General features: G+C 32.2%; 1 protein-coding gene and 1 long non-coding RNA gene across 6 annotated transcripts in view; one reads left to right on the plus strand and one right to left on the minus strand.

Annotated features, from left to right (window-relative positions):
* Positions 1-4,542, minus strand: part of LOC111086106 — a 52,480-nt gene extending 47,938 nt beyond the window's left edge. The window contains exon 1 of one of the 3 annotated variants that reach the window (XR_002610859.1): positions 4,463-4,542. This is a non-coding gene — a long non-coding RNA (uncharacterized LOC111086106). The remainder of the gene's footprint in view (positions 1-4,462) is intronic. The other 2 variants (XR_002610861.1, XR_002610857.1) reach the window with 2 other exon arrangements.
* The window catches only part of LOC106460854 (zinc finger protein 608-like), a 158,022-nt gene that overhangs the window by 90,371 nt on the left and 57,327 nt on the right, over positions 1-10,324 (plus strand). The window contains exon 1 of one of the 3 annotated variants that reach the window (XM_013920598.2): positions 4,556-4,681. The exons of 1 other annotated variant lie outside the window; for it this stretch is intronic. The gene's annotated coding sequence lies outside the window, so the exon portion shown is untranslated. Of the gene's footprint in view, positions 1-4,555; positions 4,682-5,652; positions 5,674-10,324 lie in introns of those variants that run through there. One more of the 3 variants, XM_022387656.1, reaches the window with a different exon arrangement.

Here is a 10,324-nt window from a genome sequence, read left to right on the forward strand (position 1 = left end):
TTTTCACCGGTTGTTTGGCGCAGATAGCCTTGCTGCTTTGCGCCATAAAACACCAACCAACCAACCAATCGTAACACATTTCTACGTACAACACACTAACTCAGTAACTAGGCTACTAGTACTATTACTGATATTAGTATTAGCACTACTAATATTCTGTGTTGTGTATACCAATAAATTAAATTTTAAAATATATAATTTAAATTATGAAGACTTATACGACCTATGTAACTATGTCCTGCAGGCTTGAATTTTGTCATGACTAGCCTTGAGAGGAAAGGAAACACAGTTTGTGTGCAAAGTAAAACTAAGAGTAAAAGCATTCATGATTAAGTATATTTTTTACTCATTATTATTTTGAAATGTATATGTTTAAATGTTTTAGCTACAATAATAAAGGACTTCGCTAAGAATCACATAACTTATTGATAATGCTGATATTTTAAGGTTTCTGTTATTATTAAACTTCTGCCCCTCCCCTCTCATACTTCAGACACGCTGATGACTAAATTATAAGTCAAGTAATTCATAAAACACAAACTATTTTTTTATCGAGTTAATGTATTTTGATTTCTGAACTGAATTGAAATTGAATGTCAGTTTGTTGTTGTGCATGAGGCAAATATGTTTGCTGTTCAGTTTCGTAAAAACAGTAGCAGTATTTAATGATTGTATTTATAAGTTAAATATTTATTTTCTTTTTCACCAAGGTGAAATTTAAAAGAGAATCTGTGACGTAGATGCCTAATACATTCTTTCATTGGCCGCATCCTCTGCTGTGTCTTGCGGTTTCGCCCATTCAAGGATCATTAGCACAGTTTGAGTCAGCAAACTAAAGAAATATCATTAAACTTCTTAAAAGTGTGAAATGTATATAATATCTATGGGAATTTGAGTCCAACCCCGTAGATAGTAGCAGTATTGTTTTCGTTCGCGACTTACTAACACTACAGTCTTGAAAAAATGCATTGTACAGGAAATTATAAAAGTGTTTTGTGCTTGTAATTTTGGTATGAATAATTTGGGCTTAAGAGTAAGTATACTAATACCCAACTCTCTTCATTTTTAGAAAAGCTAAATACTGTAGCTGCATTAAAACAATTAAAATACCATTTTCGAAAGCTTTCCATGAATAATATTTATCAGCAGTTTTGATTGTCTAGGTCAGCCACCAAGTCGTAGTTGACGGCAAATTCTTATTGCTGACTGCGATTTCTACGTCGATATGTGAAAGTCTTAACATATTTTTGAACTTTATTTCAGTTGTATAAACACTTCCTTTCTGTCTGTCCCCCAGTGGCACAGCGGTATGTCTGCGGACTTACAACGTTAAAAACTGGGTTTCGATACCCGTGGTGGGCAGAGCACAGATAGCCCATTGTGCTTAACTACAAACAAGTCCATTCTGTAACTACATAATTAAATGCCTAAATGTCACTTTTCTCAATTTCCATGTACACAGGTCACTTGTTAATTTGTGTGATCGAATGTTTGAAAACAATTTTGTTTTTAATATTTTTATATCGTTTTTAATTATTTCTTTTATATTTCTTAATCTTATCAATATATGAAAACACTAATGTGTTATAAAACTAATGATAAATGCAGTTTGTTTTTGCAATTTCGGTCTTTTAAAGTACATAAATTTTCATTTGGGGAGTAGGCCAAACATTTTTCGGTTTACCCGAAATGGATTTATATGTATCATTTTTTCGGCTAGTGGCACCCTCTCGTAGTGAAAATCTTATTTGGGGTTCTGTCTGTCTTCTTGTGAAAATACTAAGTGTATGTATATATGTAAGTATATATGTCGGTTAAAACCAACTTTTCTAAACAGTAGGATTCAAAGATGTTTTATATAGATATATATGTTCCAATAATTCTAAATAGCTTATTCGACCGCTAGTTGAAGAAACTATATCTTTAAACAATTTTGTTTTGTTGTAAATCCTTGTAGTATTTATTAATTTTATGTAAACATTGTTGCATTGCATCATGTACTTTTCCATATACTATTTACGTAACACCAAGTTAGTAGCCCACCGAACTTGTTTTATTATCATTGTGTTCACACCTTTTACAAACTGGCGTAGCATGATTATAATTAATTATAATTATCACTAATATTAGGCTTATTTTATTTTAAACACACTCTTTATCTAAGACCCTTAGGGAGTTTCATTATTGTCTTTTTTTTTTGGTAGCGTGTTTTTTAAATTGTTGGTAAATGGCCATACTCTAACTTAGCAGATGCATGTCACATTTTATTTTGACAGTTCATAGTATTTCCGGGTTATTATTAAAAAAATATATATATTTTTGGCTATCGTTTCATAATAATACTCACTGATGATACCGTTATAGCAGCTAATTGGTTGACGCCTTAATATTTCAAATTAGATTTAAAGTTTCGATTGTACAAAATATAAGGCTGATAGAACAGTTTTGCTAAAATAACACCAAGTTGTTATTTATAAATAGGTATAAAAAAAGACTAAATATTTACAGTTTTAATGCTTTCTATTTCATATCGATCTGTCTATTTTTGTACTCATCTATAAATATTAAATCTGCTTCTACATATATGGATGTATATACATATCTATCCCTGTAGGTTTTTCATTTTCTATGTATACTAAGTTCTTTATGGTACTAATAGTTTTTTTGTATTAAAATTGTACCTATTGTACTTCCTATTGTGAGGTGGCACATCGGTATTTCTGCGGAATTACAACGCAAGAAACTGCGTTTCGATACCCGTGGTGGGCAGAGCACAGATAGCCCTTTGTGTAGCTTTATGCTTAACTTCAAACAACTTACCCAGTCCTAGTATTTTGATTTAACGAATTTATATTATCTTAAGACTCGCATTGTTGCAGTTATGTTTCGATAAATTACGTTAAAACTAAGAATCTCTATTAATTGTTAGTGACAGAAAGTATGGTTCGTAATGCCAGTTATTTGAAACGGTATTATCTTTACAGATTCTCAAAAAACAACAACTACAACTTACAAATACCGTTTTTTTTCTCTTTAGGAAAGGTTACAATTACATACATTCGTACGGTTTTCTGAAGTATGACATACATTTTTACTTTTTTTTCGATTAACTAAAATATTAACAGAATAAATACGAACTTTAAAGTTTGTTCTTTTCTTTCTATCCAAATCAATATAAAATTTCCAACAGAATAACAAAAATGGCGGTAATGTTCAAACACTGTTGACAATAAAATTAATGTCTCTCGAATTTGTCTTTTGATATGTCCCTTTTTATTTAACATTTTTCTGTTCTGTCATTATGATTTTATAGTGTTTCATTTATTTTTTCACGACGTAAAAAGTTGTTCTAACAGAGTTAAAGGCTGAACATCCTTCTCTATACAAGGAAACAACTCTAATCCCCAGTTTTTTGTTGTTTTTTTTAAATAAAGAAAGCTAATTTTTCCGAACAGTTTTTAGTCGATAAGAAAGGCAAAAGTAACCGACAGGAAACGTTAATATTAAAGGGGTAAAACAGAGAAACATTAACTCGAAGAAATTATATCTGAAATTGTGACGTTAATAAATTTACGTGTTCCCCAGAGATGAATTATTCTCATTTATTTACAGTCCTGGAAATACTTCTTATTTCTTGGAATAACGAAAACGAAGAAAACGTTCGAGTTGACTGAAGATAGCAAAATTCGCTACGCAGGCTTCTGGTTTTAGCAAATAGGCTTTCCTCTGCTTCTTTCTACCTGTACCAGTCTATTCACAAACCTTGGCGCGACCTCCACTATCGACTCTGTCACGCTGTGTTGCCAAATTTATCACACTCGCAGTACAAGAATACTCCCCCTCAGGCACGGTCACGTGAGAGTGGGGTGCTTCCCACAGTGAAATTAGAAGTATGCTTTGATTATTGTTTCTACGAACAACACAGGGGGCTGTAAAATTGAAGGGGGGGATTTAGGTTGCACATAGCAGACATAGCGGGCGAGCGTGTTCCGATTGATGTGTTCACTGGCGTTTGAAATAGATGACGGTTTATCGTCTTTGCAGAAACAGTAATCTGTTAAGTAAGACTTGTCAGAAAAGTATTTTAAAGGAATGTTTTCTTTTTTTCCGTCACGTAGCGACGATTCTTAGATCTTGTTATATGTTTCAGTTGAAAATTTTTACTGCAGTCTAGCTGAAACAAACCGAGTTGGCGTCCCTGTAAAGAGAAGTAACTAAATTACAGCCTAGAAACAGTGTGCTGTGTTATGTGTCAATGGTAGTTGTGTGCATGACGCGTGTGCTCGTGAAGCCGTAATAGTGCACGAGCTGCGGACAATTGAAGCGGTTGGAAGAACTTGAAGGAATGACGTCCGGCACGTGATACAATAAAGTGAGGTGAGCTCTAGGTGACGTGAATGTTCAAAATGTCTAACAAACTCTAATCAGTTCGGATTAGTTTTAGAAATCGATGTCAACCTACCGTTCCCATTTCATCCAGGATCATTAACAGCACAAGCTGAGAGAGCTATGCGTCACCGTCATCAGTCCACCGCATGGTAGTAGTACTCGTAACCAATCATTCGGCTAGAAGCCTCTACTCTGAACAGCAAAGAACAGACGGTCAAGCTAGTTCATCTTCTACACATTCTGGACTATTACGTAACAGCAGTGTTAATCCTGCATTACAAGAATATTCAAGGCAAGTGTTTGTTTGTGCCCGGTGGATGTAAATTTTGTTTGTTTTCTTGATGGTGTTTTCGCTATTATAAGCACAAAAAAGATCGGTTTGTTTTTAGCGTTCCAGGGACGTTCGAAAAAATATGTAATGGTTAGGGGTGAGACGTTATATTGCGATCAATATATATATATAAAAAAGGGCGTGGGTGGAAGTGAAAACCCGAGTTTTTCAACTATGCCTAGGGATTTGCACCTACTTTATATACTGTTGTGTATATCATTGGATTATTTAGTTAGAGGATGAGATGTGTTTGTTAATACTTTAAAAACAAACTGTTTGAAAATACTGGTATATTTTCACATGGTTAACTTTTCGCACTTGTATGTCGTTTATAGTACTGATTTATCTCCTTAGCACGGGTGTTTATCAAGAGCTTTCGATTCAGTATATCTAAGTAAAAAAAAACTCACGAGTTCTGTTCTATCGTGTTTTAATTTACCTTGAAAAAATTCCATCACCTAAACATCTTTATGTCACAATATATGTCAGTTTTGTGTCAGCAGAGTTTCTAGTTGCTTTAATGTCATTTTCCAAATTTGTATAAAGTTTTGTTAGAACGTAAACTAACGAAACATTACAAAATATATGCACTAACAATAACATTGTTCTTAATCTCTCGAAGACAAAGTTGTATGTTCTAGAACTGGCTCAGGGGTTGAAAGATTAAACGCTCTGGAAGTTTTAATGAGAACTTCCGAGGTGACTAATGTTACCATCCCACACACAAGTAAATAAATATCTCACAAGATTTCGGGGCATGTTTATATGGGAGATACGAGATAAAAATGAGCATTTTATCAGTTACGTGTATCACGATAGATGTCACTATTCGAGTAAAATTGCTGAGCGTGTTTTTTCTAACCTCTAGTGATACCTGTATACATATCCTTTTAAACTTGCTTGTGTTCTACGTTTTTCAAGTTGTGAACGTTACAGCTTTGTGTATTAATCCGGTCTGTATATATTATATTTTAAAAATAAGAAGTTCTTCAAGTTTTATTAACAATAGTACATATATTTTTTGCATTTTTTCGAATACTAAAACTAAACTAGAGAATAAATTGCATTTTAAGTACTTAAAAAACTAAGATTTCTGTAAGGTTTTCTCTAGTACGTGACATGTCACAAAAATTCTGATTAGATTCGATTTTCAAGCGAAACGTAAGTATCTTGCTATTGCGCATGTGCTATAATTTAAATAACTAAATTTTCGAGGTGAATAAGTTGATATCCATACTGGATGATTAAGAATTTTGAATTTTGGTTTTATCACGTGAAAAACGAAAAGTTTTTAGGAAAGTGAACAACCTTATTCGTATCTTAAAAAAAAAAAAAAAGTCAGGTGATGTTAAACTTTTAGACCGAGTAGTTCGCAAGTACATGGTAATTTTGCTGGCACACTGTGTAGCGCGAAAAATAATTGCTTAGCTCGTGGCTGTTTTTGTTAAAACCAATTTTCCATTATTTGTTTTTAAAGTAATAACACGCGTGAATAATAATCCCTTTCAACAGCATGATGATCTGTATAATACACTGTTTGTGAAGGAAGGTCATTCCAGGCGTATGTGAAGGTTTAAGATTAGTATCTGAAAACTGATGATGCGTTGTTTTCTTTAATCAACGAGTAACAATATAATGTTAATTGGATACTAAAGTTTTAAACATCCACTTTGCTACAAGAAAGGCCCTTTAGTAATGTTTTATCAGCTTTATTCCATAATAGGCACGTGTTGGTATAAGGCTACAAGCAATCATATTTAAAAAAAATGTTTTTTTCTTCTTTTTTTTTTCAGAAATATTTTATATTATATAATTACTTGGCTAGAACAAAATCATAAAATGCTCATACTCTTATGGTTTAAGTTTGTCCAGATTTATCTACTTATATACCTATGTGTCTATACTTTAATATATATTTTTTTAAATGGGGAAGAACATGCAACAAATTATTAATATTGTCTTCTACTGTGATATATTAAAAATCCGCTCGAAAAGCTATCAGAAATATTTTGTTGACAAGAAATGTAATAGCAAAAACATAATTTGTGTTAAAAAATGTGCACAAATTGGGACTTGAACCTTGATTAGCTAGTTGTAAGTTGCACGTACTACATATCATTTAACGGAAGTTACGTACGTACTACATATCATTTAACGGAAGTTACGTACAGTTGTTTATTATTGTATTACACATTGCTGTATAATGAATAGGTTAATGTAATGACGGTGAAAGTTATTCAATCATGCATTACAAAGTGTTTACTATATCTGTACGCTCCCATTACACGCCGACTGTCATCATACAAATAAATAATCTCTACAAGTCTTAAAAATTGTGAGTAACAAAAACATTACTGTGTAGTGAGTTAAAACTTGAAAGTCGTATTTTGTTAACCACTTATTACTTCGGTTACAGATAAGCAGTTAAGAACCGAAGAAAACCTACTGATATAAATTAGAACCTGGCTTTAGAATTTCCTTTTCATACAGTTTTCCAACTGGCAGTTAAAACGTTCTCTTAGTCATTAAAAAAATGGCTTTCAACAGTTTCGTGATAATGGAAGCAAATCAAGTATTCATACGAATAACTGCTTCATAACAGTATACGTTTGCATTAGGCAAGATTGCTCCTTGTCAGGTTTTTTATTTTACATCTATACTGCTTCAAGGAGGGTTTATTTATTCAACTACATACTTGATAAAGTTAAAGAGGGCACAGCTGTAACCCTTGTAGTGTTGTTTCGTTTATCTTGGAAGCAACCGATTGCTTGCATATCAATTTAGTGTACTAAAGCAGCTCCAGGGATCATGTAAATATATACTAAGACAGTGTACTAAAGCAGCTCCAGGGATCATATAAATGTATACTAAGACAGTGTACTAAAGCAGCTCCAGGGATCATATAAATGTATACTAAGACAGTGTACTAAAGCAGCTCCAGGGATCATAGTAAATATATACTAAGACAGTGTACTAAAGCAGCTCCAGGGATCATATAAATGTATACTAAGACAGTGTACTAAAGCAGCTCCAGGGATCGTATAAATGTATACTAAGACAGTGTACTAAAGTAGCTCCAGGGATCATATAATTGTATGCTAAGACAGTGTACTAAAGCAGCTCCAGGGATCATATAATTGTATGCTAAGACAGTGTAACTCTTTCTTTAGTAATTTAGATAATTGTATAAGAAGTAAATCTAAACAGGAGAAATGCTAAGCTAGCTACACATCAACAAAACGACAAAAATAGAAAAGGCTTATAATTTCACATACAGAGGTAAAGTTAAATTTTGATGATTTATATCTGTCCTCAATTTGGCAGTTAGACGCTCTTCTGAATTTTTAACTCTTTACCTAATTGCACATAATATTAGATCGTTTCGTTTTCAATATAAATAAATATATTTTAATACATTGCTGAATTAGTTCTAAAGCATTGCGACCTTATTTATTCACTAAAACACTTATTTTCTTTTCAAAATATTAAGGTGTATGTTTTGGACACTGTGTTTATATATTTTCGCACTGTACTGTATTGAATCCCATTACTTGAAGAAGCGTGACAGCTGGGAGAAAGTATGTGTAATATACAGATAAATCATCTCGTATAATGTATTGTCTGTGATTATGTATTTGCTAGCAATGTTACGAATTTAACTTGGGTTCGTTGTATCTTTACATAATTATGACTCATCCGTTAATGTCGTACAAATTTATCTGTACAATTATTATGTAATAAAAATGACATTACCACGCAATAGTGAAATAAAAAGTAAATAGGCGTTGTATAGATAAACTATTATCTTTGTTTTAGGTAACCAATTCGTCTAGATCATTGAAAATAAGTATTTGTTGAGCCACTACTGGCCAAATCCATTAATTACAACAAGATGGATTTTGAATGCTTGAACTGCAATAAAATCTATCGTTATTGACACGTACAGTTACAGAAACTTGTTTCGTTTTCATTAATTCTTTATGTCAAAATCTTGACGAACATTTTATTTCAGTTTAGCTTGTACTTTTTCTTTCTTGATGTAAAACACTGGATTTCGAGATCAATCTTATAGCAAGTAGTAAAAATAAACTTGTGGTGCGTGTCATTTTTGTAAACGATTTCTATTAGATTTTATTCTTTGTTCGTATATTGATTTAACGTAACACGCGGTCTAACGAAATACGAAATAATGTCAAAGTTAGGGATTGCGAGTCACCGTTTAAAGAACGAGAAAAACAATACGAAAGAACGCAGAAAGTTCTGTGATACCATTTTTTTTTTTATTTAGATTGTTCAGAACTAAAACGTTTTGACTCTAAATTCATGTGGCATTGCATTATTCTTATATATACTAAACAAAAACAAAGTAAGGTAATAAAAGGTAAAAACCACAATTTGATTCACTTATTAATTGGTTTTAAGTCAGTTCTTGTATTTGTTACTGATGTGTATCAAACAACAGAACAAACTTAGAACTGGTAAGAACAAGCAGAAGCAGGACAAAATCGTTAAAGTCCATCGAACTCGCTTTTAGTTTCAGTTTAATTAAACAAAATGTTTCATATCCACGTGCATACGCAGTTAAATATTGGAATGAATCCAAACTATCAGCATAGTGTTTACAAACTTACTGCTTTAGTATTCAAGTCACCATTTCTAGCCTTATCAGTCCAGAAATAACAGAACGAAAGGTTGAATCAACCACTTTTAGGCTAAAAACAAATTAATGAACAGGTTAAAGAAGAAAATATTTTGCAAAAGTAGGCTGATTAGACAATATAATAGTTTCAAAAATATAGTGAGTGATATTTATTAAATATCATAATATATTTCAGTATCTTACCAACAGCAGAGGTCAAAGTGATAAACCTGCAATTTTAGGGATCCTCCCCAACTTTTTGTTTTTGTAGGCAGGAACCGCATAAGCAATATTTCAGTCATCATGTTCTTTCCCTCTGTCCAACAACTTTTGAAAATAGCAGTTAAAACAAGGCTCCCACTAATTTTTTATTCAATTTTGGATATATCTCATACTAAGGAACCATGGGTCTTTTTTATATTTACAGGTTTGTCCAAAACTTGTTATTTTGTGCATATTGAGTATTTGAAATAAAAGGTTTCATGAAATTTTCAACAGTAATTCTATCCAAATATTTTTGTGCTCGTTGGTTTGATATATTAATATGTAACTTTAGGCGAGTATTTATCTTACTGAAATATAAATTTAACTGAAGAACAAGAGTGAATTTCTATCGACATGTAGATATTTGAATATATATGTGTGTGTGTATTTACTTTATAATATCTTATTATGTTATTTGAATTCTCACATAACGAAGTCAGCGAAAACTTGTGAAAAAAGTTTGACTTTTGTGTTTCGTATTTTAGTAATAATCCTTTTGAAAAGTAACTTATGTACAAACTGATTAAATACCTTTTCTGAACTGTTTTATAGACAATCATAGGTCTGAGATTGTGAGTTTCGAAATCTGTGATATACACTGAGTGATCACAAGTAAATAGACACCTAATTTTTCGTCATTTAACTGATTTATGCTAACTAATTTGTGTTCACAGAGCACTATATAAATGAAAATGGCCCAC

The sequence above is a fragment of the Limulus polyphemus genome, unplaced genomic scaffold (assembly GCF_000517525.1).
Source record: "Limulus polyphemus unplaced genomic scaffold, Limulus_polyphemus-2.1.2 Scaffold849, whole genome shotgun sequence".
Classification (NCBI taxonomy): Eukaryota; Metazoa; Arthropoda; class Merostomata; order Xiphosura; family Limulidae; genus Limulus; species Limulus polyphemus.